Genomic DNA, 14,275 nt, shown 5'->3' with positions numbered 1-14,275 from the left:
AACTCATTAAATTTTGAAGATCTTATTGTCTTTTTTTAACCATTCATGTATCAAGCGGCATCCAATTGAGCAGACAGGAAGGATCTCTGAGGAGCTGTAGTAAATGAAAGACTTTTATAGGCAGAAGGGAGTAGAAGGAAGTTATGCTAGCACAGACTGTCTGTGGCAAGATCACTTTCCTTAAGAGATGGCAGGGGTCTCTCAGGCAGATGATCTCACCAGTACTAAACAGGCTATTCCTTTAAGATTCCATTTCTGGAACAGCAGAACTATAATTAAGTCTCACTTTGGTGATATGGGGCTTAGCACAACTGACTCTATTTTGGGCCTATTGTCTTGTTTTTAACAGTCCCCAGTGGTCTCCACACTGTTTTGGAGAGAGCAGTGTGCTGGAGACTGGGTGACTTATGAATACGGCCACTCAAATGGTTGGAGTCCTACGCAGTAGCAAGCTGTCATGCCTTATAAAGACTTGGTCCCCAGAATCACCCGATTCCTTGTTCTCTCCAACCTTAGTTTCTCCTACTTTTTTTTCCCCCAACAGAAGACCATAACCAACAAGTTGTTTTTTTATTCTTTTTTTGTGATTGTTGAACTCTGACTCTATACAAGCTTTTTAAATATAAGTAGATATTGATAGCACCATGCTAAGACAAAAAAATAACTCTTCTCTCACTTAAATACAGTTTTCTTTTTTTTTTAAGATTTTATTTATTTATTTGGCAGAGATAGAGACAATCAGGGAGAGAGGGAACACAAGCAGGGGGAGTGGGAGAGGAAGAAGCAGGCTCCCAGCAGAAGAGCCTGATGTGGGGCTCGATCCCATAACGGCAGGATCACGCCCTGAGCCAAAGGCAGACGCTCAACCGCTGTGCCACCCAGGCGCCCCTTAAATATAGTTTTCTAATAGTGCTTTTTGTTTTTAGGTCACCGAGATAGTAGTTAGAGTTGTCAGCCTGTGTATTTTGAGCATCACATAAAGTCTGTCTGCCACTGTATCCCTCATCTTCTTTTTGCATGTCCTGTTTAGACTTCAAGTTGGGGCACATAAAATAGGTAGAAATGAACTGATTTAATTTATAAAGCTACTTCAAACTATTAATTCAAATATAGAAAATGTGGCTCCATAGAATTTACCTGTTGAAAACATATTAAAGACTACTGTAGATAGAACCTAACAAAAAAGAAACGTAGAGCATTGAAACAGAATTAGATTTTAAGTGCTCTATTTACATTTTCCATTCCTATTTTATCTGTCCTGACTCTACCATTAGAGAGAGACAACTGAACCATTACCTTTCTTCCATGGTTCACTTCCCCATGAAACAAAAAACTAATTTTGCAAAATTATTTTGTGTCCTTGTGCCACTCCTCCCAACTTCTATGCATAAAAACCTTGGCATGTTGAAAATCTTCATTAAATATTTCTGAAGGAGTAACTTTCAAGTGATATTCTACCAGACTTAAGGCAGTAAGGAATAAATTCTATCACATATACTTTCTCTGCTGACAAACAGAAAAAAATGGAAATTCTAGGCAAGTTAAGGTGAATTATTTTCACTCAGGCTTATAAATAAAACCTGAGTTAGATTTAATAGATAAAGAGCATTAATTAAGGTAACTGATGTTTACCAAATGAAAGTTCTGAAGTAGACGTAAGTCAGCCTACAGCTGACTGTATAGAATTTTAGTAGTATCAAGGCAATGCTGCCTGTTAACATCTGAAATTGCATAACTTGATTTTTGTTCCTTCCACATTTAGAGAAGAGTTTTACAATGAAAGAAATCCCAGAAGAGGACAACACGTAAATACAAATGTACAATAGGAAATGAATGACTGGTCTCAAAAGGAGGAAACAGAATCAGATCCTGATGGCCAAGATATCTGCCAAAAGGATACAGGGCCCTGAAAGGGAGGATGAAAACCTCCAAGACAAATTTTCCTTTACAATTTTAATTTTCCTAAGCTTAACACTGGAGGATACAGTTTATATCTAAACAGAACAAGAATTATACAGATAACTTGGGCAAAAATAAGCAATTCTTGGCTGTATGGAATTATTTCTGGTATCTACACCGATGAGATTTGTCTTTTGGAAACACTGCTCTTGTTCAAGGTCAGGAAAAACTTCATTAAAATATGAATTTGTCAGGGATACTCAGTTGAACATCATGCCAGACAACAAGACATTTATATTCAAGCCATCAGTCAGCCTCTTCTGACATCTTGGTAGAAAAATGATTAGTCCATGCCACTTGTCAGGAGAAAGGTATCACTACTTCTCTACCACTCTCTATAGCTCTGAGACCCCTTGAAGATTTTATTTGCTTCAGGCTCTAGCCAGTCATACTTTCAAGAGAAATTTTTCTCATTATGTTAGCAGCCTCTGGCATTCTCACATCCCACCACTCAAGGGAGAAAATGATTTGATCTTTCATACATTTACAAAATTTGATAGACCGATTTTAGCCACACGCAGATGCTATCTGTCAGTCATATAAATCTCCAAATGGTTACACTCCAGATCTTTTCAGAGAACATGAAATTCCTTGCCGAGTGTTTTCTGATTCATTTTTCTGTAATTATATGCAACCCATCTCCTTACTACTAACTGTATCCATTTCTGACTGATACCCAAGTCTGAGTATCGAAGGGGCTGTATTTCTTTTAAATATGAATCATCTCATTTGACTCTCAATTCTGGGTTCAGGGACTCTGTTCTTCTCATTTGCATCACTGTGAACGGATACACACATATGCAGACCCGTAGCACACGACCCTCTGTAGGCACATGGCTCCTGTTTGCCGAATGGATTAAGAATGTTTATCAAAGTCCTACACTCATTAGAACAAAGTTTTTATTAACTTTTGTATCTAAATGTATAAAAAATACCCTTGTTTTTCAGTTTCCAAGGAGTCTTTATCATATCATGGTAGTATATTTAGGACCATACATCAAAATATACACTATTAATACCTTAATTTTTCTAAAAACGAACCACAACCAATTTCTTTTGAAAGAACTATATGAACAGTAAACAACAACAGATAAAATTTTTTGAATAGAGGTGAAAAACATTTAGCTTGTAATTCTCCTTTTTTTGTGGGGTCTTTGTGCAGATTTGGAATCAAGCTAGTGCTGGCCTTGTAGAATGAGTTTGGAAGTTTTCCTTCCATTTCTGTTTTTTGGACCAGTTTGAGAATAGGCATTAACTCTTCTTTAAATGTCTGGTAGAATTCCCCTGGGAAGCCATCTGGCTTGGACATTTTGGGGGGAGATTTTTTATTACTGATTCAATTTCTGGTTATGGGTCTGTTCAAATTATCTATTTCCACTATAGGCCAATAACCCTGATGACATGGATGCAAAAATTCCCAACAAGAGACTAAAAATCAAGTCCAACAGTACGTTAGAAGAATTAATCACCACAATCAAGTGGGATTTATTCCTCGGCTACAGAGGTGGTTCAATATTCTTAAGTCAATCAACATGATAAACTACATTAATAAAAGAGATAAGAACCATTATGATCCTCAAAATAGATGCAGAAAAAGCATTTGACAAAATACAGCATCCATTCTTGATAAAAACCCTCAACAAAGTAGGGATAGATGGAACATACCTCAACATCATAAAGGCCACATATGAAAGACCCACAACTAATATCATCCTCAATGGGGATAAACTGAGAGCTTTTCCTCTACAGTCAGGAATAAGACAGGGATGTCCACTCTCACCATTCCTACTTAACATAGTACTGGAAGTCTTAGCCTCAGCGATCAGACAATAAAAAGAAATAAAAGGCATCCAAATCAGAAAGGAAGAGGTCAAACTTTCACTATTTGCAGACAACATGATACTCTATGTAGAAAACCCAAAAGACTCCACCAAAAAATTGCTAGAACTCATACATGAAACTCATACGTGATTTCATCAAAGTCACAGGATGTAAACTCAACATACAGAAATCTGCTGCATTTCTATACACCAGTAATGAAGCAGCAGAAACAGAAAGCAAGGAATCAATCCTATTCACAATAGCCAAAAAACCCAATAAGATACCTAGGATAAACCTAACCGAAGAGGTTTTCCGTATTCTGAAAACGACAGAACACTGATGAAAGAAACTGAAGAAGACACCAAGAAATGGGAAAACATTCCAGGCTCATGGACTGGAAGAACAAACTTTGTTAAAATGCCTACATTATCCAAAGCAATCTACACATTTAATGCAATCTCTATCAAAACCCACCAACATTTTTCACAGAGCTAAAACAAACAATCCTAAAATTTGTATGGAAATGCAAAAGACCCTGAATAGCCAAAGCAATCCTGAAAAAGAAGAGCAAAGTTGGAGGCATCATGATTCTGGACTTTAGGCTATATTACAAAGCTATAGTCATCAAGACAGTATGGTACTGGCACAAAAACAGACACAGATCAATGGAACAGTAGAGAAAACCCAGAAATGGATACACAGCTACATGGTAAACTAATCTTCAACAAAGGAGAAAATAATATCCAATGGAAATAAAACAGTCTCTTCAACAAACGGCGCTGGGAAAACTGGGCAGCAACATGCAGAATAATTAAACTGGACCACTTTCTTAAACCACACACAAAAATAAATTTAAAATGAATGAAAGACCAAAATGTGTGATAGGAAATTATCGAAATCCTAGAGGAGAACACAGGCAGCAACCTCTTTGACCTCAGTTGTAGCAACTTCTTACTAAACACATCAATAGAGGCAAGGGAAAAAAAGCAAAATTGAACTACTGGGACTTCATCAAGATTAAAAGTTTCTGCACATTCAAAGGAAACAACAAAACTAAAAGGCAGCCTACAGAATGGGAGAAGATATTTGCAAATGACATGTGTGATAATGGGTTAGTATCCAAAATTTATAAATAACTTATCAAGCTCAACACCCAAAAAACAAATAATCTAGTTAAGAAATGGGCAGAAAATATGAATAGACATTTTTTCAAAGGAGACATCCAGATGACTAACAGACACATGGACAGATACTCAACATCACTCATCATCAGGGAAATACAAATCAAAACCACGAGATGTCACCTCATACCTGTCAGAATGGCTAAAATTAACAACACGAGCAACAACAAGTGTTGGCAAGGGTGCAGAGAAAGGGGAACCCTCTTGCACTATTGGTGGGAGTGCAGCCACTCTAGAAAACAGTATGGAGGTTCCTCAAAAAGTTTAAATAGAACTACTCTACGACCCAGCAATTGCACTACTAGGTATTTACCTGAAGATTCAAAGGGGTACATGTACCCCGATGTTCGTAGCAGCATTATCAACAATAGCCAAACTACGGAAAGAGCCCAAATGTCCAATGCCCATTGACTGATGAATGGACAAAGAGGATGTGATATGTATAAGTATATAAACACACACACACACACTGGAATAATGCTCAGCCATCAAAAAGAATGAAACTTTGCCATTTGCAATGACATGGATGGAGCCAAACTGTATTATGCTAAGTGAAGTAAATTGTCAGAGAAAGACAAATACCATATGATTTCATTCTATGTGGAATTTAAGAAACAAAATAGATGAACATATGGGAAGGAAAAACAAGAAAGGGGCACAAACCATAAGAGACTCTTACTTATAGAGAAAAAACAGGGTTGATGGAAGAAGATGGGTGGAGGATGAGCTAAATGGGTGATGGATGTTAAGGAGGGCACTTGTTAGGATGAGCACTGGGTGTTATGTTTAAATGATGAATCACTAAATTTTACTACTGAAACCAATATTACACTATATGTTGACTAACTAGAATTTAAAAAAAAATTTGAAACAAAACAAAAAAGAAGCTTAAAAAACAAAGGAAGACATATACTGGCTAGAAGGGTTAAAACTTTCTTTTTTTTTTTTTTCTTTTTTTTTTTTTAAGATTTTATTTATTTATTTGACAGAGATAGAGACACAGCGAGAGAGGAAACACAAGCAGGGGGAGCGGGAGAGGAAGAAGCAGGCTCACAGCGGAGGAGCCTGATGTGGGGCTCGATCCCATAACGCCGGGATCACGCCCTGAGCCGAAGGCAGATGCTCAACCGCTGTGCCACCCAGGCGCCCCTACAAGGGTTAAAACTTTCTAATTGAGGGGCACCTGGGTGGCTCAGTAGGTTAAGCATCTGACTCTTGCTTTCGGCTCAGGTCATGATCTGAAAGTCCTGGGACTGAGCCCTGCATGGGGCTCCCCACTTTGCGGGGAGTCCGCTTGTCTCCCTCTCCCTCTGCCCCTCCCCTCTCTCACACACAGTCTCTCCCTCTCTCTCAAATAAATAAATCTTAAAAAAAAAAAAAAAACAGACCTTTCTAATTGTAGACCAAAATTGGCTTTGAGTGTCTTGACAATCAGAGTATCCATCCAGTAATCTATCAAAAAACTGGTCCTTTATAATTTATCAAACTGGGGGACAGCTGAAGACAGACATTCTTTTTACTATATACCAACCACACCCTGAAACCAAATTCTTGTAGAACAAACAACTGGAACTAAATTTACTTTCTGGAAGAATGTCTTTTATTGCACAATTAAGGATAGAGAGTATTGAAGGTTCAGGACAGCTGCCCCATTCCCCCCCAGCCCCTGGAATGTGCCACTTTGGTATGTGGATTATTTTGAGCTGAAGGCACTTGAGACCCTCTGGGCTCAAGAGAAACTTTTTTTTCCTCCCTTAACCACACAAAAGAATCCAAAAAGGCAGGGGGGGTTCTTTCCCAGAAAAAAGGTAATTAACAGAGACAAATTTTATCTGAATGGCCCATCTGTATGGCAGAGAAAACATCTAATTACCCAACATCTGCTCTTCTTATTGCCCTATGAAGTGCATTCCTTTCCTCTGAAATCCCAGACCCCTGCCCCCTTCTCCCTAATTCAGAATGACATATATACCTTGCTTTGCCTGACTACAGGTCTATGTGGATTCAACACTCAGAGACCTATTAAATTTGATTTTCTCCTGTTAATCTGTCTCATGTCAATTTGATTCTTAGTTCAGCTCGAAGAACCTATGAGGGGACAGGAATTCTTGCTCCCCAACAGTATTTAGTGTATAATTTGTGTGTTATTTGCTTTCATGTAAAGAGCTGCTTGGAATATTTAAATATACTTGAAAACAAGTTGTTCTTGGTTGTACCATCAATTTACTTGACATTTCTTTATGAAAAGAATTCACAGAGAACACCAGCATTGGTTTGAACCTAAATGATAATCAATTACAAAATAATGGTATTCAAAGTTATTAAATTACAAATGGCATCTCAGTGTTTTGAATATGACTCATAATTGGGACCAATGTAGATTTTTCTAAAATATATAAAAGGGTCTATTAAGTTCCCCAGCGGTTTTATATGCAAATGTCAAATGAGTTTATCCAATTTTCTTCTTCAAGTTTACCTTTTTTTCCCTCCTTATTAACCTAATTGTTTCAGTGTTCCACAAGTATTGTTGAATTGCACTGCTCACATAACTATCCAGAATATGAATTTAAAGAGTTCATGGCAAGACAGAAAATCACATGTGCTTCATTATGAGGACTTAGATGTATCTAAGGGTAATTGGGACTAGATAAACACATAAAAAAGAAACAGAGAAAATTATGTAACAGTCATTCTATTAGACTCAAGGCCATTTTCATCTATGAAATTGTCTGAAATTGAATCAGGAGATTCTAACAGGTTGTTTGATTTTTCTTCTTTGGTCAAGCAGTTAAAAAGACTCAAGAAAAACATCTTCCTCCAAAATGGAGAAAAGGAGAATAAAAGGAGGATAGCACTTAAGTTTTATTGCCCAATTTTACCTTTTGCATAATAGTACTTAATTAAGTCTCAGAGTTTAATGTACATAAAAATCAATCACGGAGCTCATGTAATGAAGATGACAGGGTCCTACTTTCAGAGATTTTGACTCAGCAGGTGTGGGGAGGATTCAGGAATCCGCATTTTTAAAGAATTAATTAATTTATCTATCTATCTACCCATCTATCTATTTAAGAGAGAGACAGAGCACGCATGAGTGGGGGGTGGGGGAAGAGGAGGAGTAGAGGGGGAGGGACAAGCACACTCCATGCTGAGCATGGAGCCCAACGCAGGGCTCGATCCCACGACCCTGAGACCATGACCTGAGTCAAAATCAAAAGTCAGAATTTAACCAACTGCACCACACAGGTACGTCTCTGCATTTTTAAAAAGCACCCAGATTCTCATGCAAGCAGCTGTTGGATGTCACTTTGAGAAGCACCGACTATAACATGATAATCACCCATTATTATCCTCTCCTATTCTTTCAGAAAATACTACTATGTAGTGTTGATGTTTGGTTATATTAAGCGATGACTGAGCTAATTTTGTGAGAAAATATTAAAAAAATTTTAGATTCTTATATATATACCTTCATTTAATAATTCTATTAAAATCATGATGGAAGTATCCCCCTTCCATACTTGTACACAATTATGAGTGTTCTGTGTTTCTTATCTTTATAATGGCATATTGGGTTTCTCAACTGGATTTTATGCAAACATATAAACCTATAAAGATAACAATGATTAAGATTGTTTTCTATTTTTTTTTCCAAGTAGGCCTTTTAGAACTCAGGAAAGACTTTTACAATATTCAGCAATGGATACTGAAAAAGATAACCAGTAGGCCAATGAGAAAATTAAAGTTGTTTAGGGAAAAGTGATCAGCATGCCAAATAACTACTTCTTGCTTTTACTTTTCTTCAATTGAGATATTAGCTAAGTTAAACTCTATGAAAGAACTTATTTGTGAAATAAAAATTTCTAAAGGAGAATTCTGAAATTGGAAACTAAATCATGTAACAGTTTAACTCAAATACATTCTGTGGTGATAAGACTTAAGAGTGAGGGTGAGAAGAAGGAGGGTAGAGTGTTGTGGTAATTCTCTCCGAGGAAATGGGGAGTAGAAGGGAGGAGGAGATGTTGCTGGAGTGAGGTTTCCTAAATGATAATGATTCTCCACTGGGTGGAGAATAGTCTTTGGCTACAAAACACTGGCAAGCTGCCACAAGTCTTTCCATGTGTTGTCTTCCAAGCAAACACAGGCTCGGAGCCCTGGGAAGTAGCTTTGGAGGAAGGAAGAAAGGCTCAGAAGCTGGGGGGAGACGGGAGAGGAGGAGAGACACAGGCACAAAACAGAAACCAAGAGAGGGCGGTGTTCACAATTTAGAAAGAAACTGAGCAGTGTCTGACGAGACGCAGTAACGCAGTGGAGGAGTACTAGAAGCTGCTGTTTGAACCGCGGTGGTTTGTAGTCACCGCCACCGATAAATGCTGTGCAATCAGAGATCACAGGCAAACACAGGAAGGAGTTTTCTCAAAAAAAAAAAAAAGCACTGAGCTAAAGAAAAGAAAGAAGTCTGCTCAGTTGGGGTTTTGACAAGTTTACACTGTCTTAGAAAAGTTTATAATCTTTTTTGTTTTAAAGAGTTAATTTTTTGAGGAAAGTCTTCATCATCCTCTCAAAAACAACCATCATTTGAACAAATTCTAGAATGCAGAATGGCAGCATAAGATAAAGTCTCTGGCTGGACTTCTTATTCCTCATTTCTGTTAAAATACCTATTAAAAGAGGTGTATGGGAACATATCTGCATGAACAGAAAAAACTATGAAGGAGAACTAATGACTGCCAATGGCAATTTAGCGAGGCCGGATTAAGAAACTCAACTACTGCTTTTGTTCAAACTATTGAGCAAAACCAGCATGCACAATGTGCGATGGGGGGGAGGGGTCTGAGCTCTGCCCCTTTAACAGCTCCCAGGCAAGGACAAAAATTCCACAGTCAGCCAGGTGGTTGTTAAATGAAAGTCATCCTAAGAATTAGTATTATTAAAATGTTCATAATATCCAAAGCAATCTACAGATTCAATGCAATCCCTACAAAAGTACCAACTGTATTCTTCACTGACCTACAATAAATAATCCTAAAATTTTTATGGAACCACAAAAGACCCCTAATTACCAGAACAATCTTAAGGAAGAACAAAGCTGGAGGTGTATCACAGACTCAGACTTCAAGATATATACAGTCCTATGGTAATCAAAACAGTAAGGTACTGGCACAAAAACAGACACACAAACCAATGGAACAGAAGAGAAAACCCAGAAATAAACCCACAGTTATATGGTCAGTTAATCTATGACAAACGAGGCAAGAATATGCAATGGCAAGACACTCTCCTCAATGAATCATGCTGAAAAAATGGGACAGCTACATGCAAAAGAATAAAATTGGACCACATTCTAACACCATACACAAAAATAAACTCAAAATGGATTAAAAACCTAAATGTGAGATCTGAAAGCATAAAACCATATAACTCCTGGAAGAAAACACAGGCAGTAACAACTTGGGTGTAAGCCTTAGCAACATTTTTCTAGATTGTCTCCCTTGCCTGAGAAGCCCTAACAAAAAAATAAATAAACTATTGGGACTACACCAAGATAAAAAGATTCTGCACAGAAAAGGAAACTATCAACAAAAGGAAAAAGCAATCCACTGAAAGAAGAAGATCTTTGCAGATATTATGATCCAGGTGACATGACTTTAGAAAGGCAATATTGTAACCATATAAGGCTAAATTTTAAGATGTCATTGATAAAGGGATCAAAAATTTGGTGAACTTGTGGACCTGATCCTGAAGAGAACCACCAACCCACCTTAAGTACAAGTGACTGTAGAATAGGAAATTTTCTTTTGCTACTTTTGAATCCTCCCATTTCTTAAGAGAATGCATTGCATATACAAGTGTACTGTACATATGTTATTATTATTATTGTTTAACTAATAACTACTGAGATTGAAATTATTCTGGTAACATAGTTGTACCTATTTGGAAAACAAGCTTTCCATAAACAGTGCCTGGCACTTGTTGAAAATATATAATTTATACAAAAAAGAAGGTAAGTCTCTATTTGTTTGATAAGAATAACCAGTTTCTTAACCAAGAAAAAGGAAGTTGCTTTGGTGAATGTGTTTTGGTAATGTACTAAATTTTTAAAGAAAAAAAATATAGATACCAAGACTGAATTTTGTTTCATTTCTCAATAACCACATGGAAAACCAAGAGAACAACTGGAAATCTTATTTAGAATTCTTGAACACTGAATGTCTTGTGCTACCATAGAATGTAGGCGTGTGAAAGCAAGGACCTTGTCTGTCTTATTCTCCACTTTATCCCTGACCCTTAGAAAGAGGGTAACAAAGAAGTAGGATCCAATAAATAAAGTTGAATGAATGAATGAAAGAATGAATTAAAGTTAACGGGCTTAGTCAGAAACTCTAAATTAGGAATATTTTGAAAAGTCTGCTAAAAAAAATATTTTTCTTATGTATGCTAAAGGGTCATGGATTTATTATCTCCCTAAACAGCAACACGAGGCTTGATCTTAATAGCAGACCACTATTTTCTTAAAAATTGTCATTATAAACTGTTTTACCTAAGTTTGGTTGTTCATAATTGTTGGATTACTTTTGGTAAACACTGCAAACCTCGTGTATTTAAAGACATATGAGTAATTACTCTTTATAAACTTACTACCATGGAGTATGTTACAATGAGAATAAATGTAATATGGAATTCCACCACTCACACATTTATTAGCCAACAGGCACAAAACAGTCACACAGTGTATTTTATATGCTTCAATGTAGTTCCTCTTCTATGAAAAGATCATTTGAGGCAAGTATTAGAATATTATACAAGTAATATAGAGCTAGTCTTTTATTTTGAGTCAGGCACCAAAAAATTCTTGGCAATCTGTTAGACACAGGACTAGCTCAAGAATTCTAACCATACAGAGCCATTCTGAGAACTTGAGGCACTGGTTCACTATATCCTTACAGGATGTTTAAGTATATGTATAAAAGCTTATAGTACCCAATCCACTTATTTGATTTTTTGTTGGTGAAATAGTGTTCATCTAATAAAATATATTGCTTTACTTAAGAGACAGAGAGACAAGAATAGATCAAGCAACTTTAGTCACTGTCTATGTAATATTGTGGGTTTTTTTCCATAGATTAACCAACCACCCCATAGGGAATATTCTTATTAGAATAATCAAACATTAACTGCCCCCACCCCACCCCGGGTGTTGCTGGGCCTGCTGGTCCACATCAAGCTGAGGACCCTGGTCTCTGTTCTGCAGGATGGGGTTTGCTAAAGTTGTCAAGAATAAGGCTTGTTTCAAGAGATACCAAGTGAAATTTAGAAGACGGCAAGAGGGTAGACTGATTACTATGCTTAGAAACACTTGGTAGCTCAGGATAAAATAAGTATATATGATACACCTAAACACAGGACGATGGTTCATGTCACCAACAGAGACATCGTTTGTCAGACTGCTTATGCCCGTAGAAGAAACAAATGCTTGTCTGTGCAGCCCCCGCTCACGAGCTCCCAGCGTACGGTGTGAAGGTCAGCCTGACAAATTATGCTGCGGTGTATCGTACTGATCTGTCGCTGGCCTGCAGGTTGCTCAGGAGGTTTGGCACGGACAGGATGCATGAAGGCCCAGTGGAGGTGACTGGAGACGAATACCATGCGGAAAGCATTGATTGTCAACCTGGTGCCTTCACCTACTTGGATGCTGGGCTCACCAGAGCTCCTTCTGGAAATAAAGTTTGTGGGGCCCTCAAAGGAGCTGTGGCTGGAGGCTTGTCTCTCCCTCACAGTACCAAAAAATTCCCTGGTTATGATTCAGAAAGCCAGGAATTCAATACAGAAGCACATCATGGGACAGAAAGTTGAGATGGCATGTATTAGCGAACAGAAGACGATGAGGATGCTTACAAAAGCAATCTCTCAATACATAAAGAACAACAGAACTCCAGACATGATTGAGGAGAGGTATAAGAAAGCTCATGTAGCTGTACCAAAGAACCCAGTCTGTGAGAAGAAGCCTAAGAAAGAGGTGGAACCATGGCAAAATGTCTCTTGCCTAGAAGAAAGTTCAGATAGCTCAGAAGGCGGCAAGCTTCCTTAGAACTTGGGAGCAGGCTGCTAAGAGGTAATAAACCAAACCACAATTTTCAATGAAGCTTTTTCAGATAAGACAATAATAAAAGTTTATTCAGCAAACAATGGGGAAAAAAAAAGAATACTTTAAACATTAACTGGCCAATTGTGTGTAAATTAAAACTAAAACAATCTATATGTTGAAGTATTTAAAAATATTATAGGCCATATAATACTATGAAAATGTATTTAAATATTTTATCTTTAAATATACAAAATTAGTTAGTACCTCATATTTTAATATCTTTGTTCAAACTCTTACTTTCCCCTTCTCCCCACCGTTTCTGTCATCAACATCTTCTTCATCCTCCATATACAGTTTAAATTCATCTTCTTACATGGAGGCTTCCTGGATTACCCTTGTCAGAACTAATTGTTCCTTCCTGATATTTATAACAGATATACTTCTGTTATTGCTTTATTCTAACTCTGTGTTATAGTAAATTATTTTCCTGACTATCAGGTGAGGCAGAGAATATATTTTACTTCACTAAATTAAAAAACAATTACCCAGTAACTCTCATCTAAAAGGTAATTTTCTAGATGGAGCAAACAGTTCCAAGTGGCAATCAGGGAAGCATTTAGAGAGGGAGTTATAACTCAGCTAGGCCTTGAAGTCCATGTTGGACCTTCTCAAGAAGTTGTCAATGAACATGGGAAAAGAAAAGAGATTAAAATTAAAAAAAAAAAAGAGATGGCATTAAAGGGTATAGAAGATTAGGAGTAGCAATGATGAGGATGAGAAGACCCATGTCCACTTCCAGACAGTCTGACTTCAGGCTCAAAGCTGTACGTCACCTCTAGTGCTTCTAAGAGTGGGTGCTACTGGCATTTTGGATGGGACCACTCTTCAGGAGCATTACTTAAGATATATTCCAACTCTTTATATTTATTACCAATTATTTTTGTAGTTTTTTCTTTTTCACTTTATTGATTATTATTAATTAGGCTTGCTCACTATTTCCCCATATTTAAGTTTTTTATTCTGTTTTTGTTTCTTTTTATATTGCTTTTATTTTTATAATGCTTTCATATTTTGCTTCCCTTTATTACTTGAGTCCTGCCACTTCATTTAGTCCTCTTGTCTTTTAGTATCTCTTTAAGCCTTTGTAACTTTTTGGATCCAGAGAGGGAGAGAGAGTACAAGAGGGAGAGAAAGTTCTCTGAAAGAGTAGAAAGCTGTTTGAATTCTT

General features: G+C 37.2%; 1 pseudogene; it reads left to right on the top strand.

Moving 5' to 3' along the window:
- The first annotated feature begins 12,214 nt into the window (after window positions 1-12,214).
- LOC100471206 lies at window positions 12,215-13,078 on the top strand (annotated as a pseudogene).
- The last annotated feature ends 1,197 nt before the right edge of the window (window positions 13,079-14,275 follow it).

This window comes from Ailuropoda melanoleuca, chromosome 18 (assembly GCF_002007445.2).
Source record: "Ailuropoda melanoleuca isolate Jingjing chromosome 18, ASM200744v2, whole genome shotgun sequence".
Taxonomy (NCBI): Eukaryota; Metazoa; Chordata; class Mammalia; order Carnivora; family Ursidae; genus Ailuropoda; species Ailuropoda melanoleuca.
Note: the sequence above shows the minus strand (reverse complement) of the source record. Positions and strands in the feature narration are given on the sequence as shown.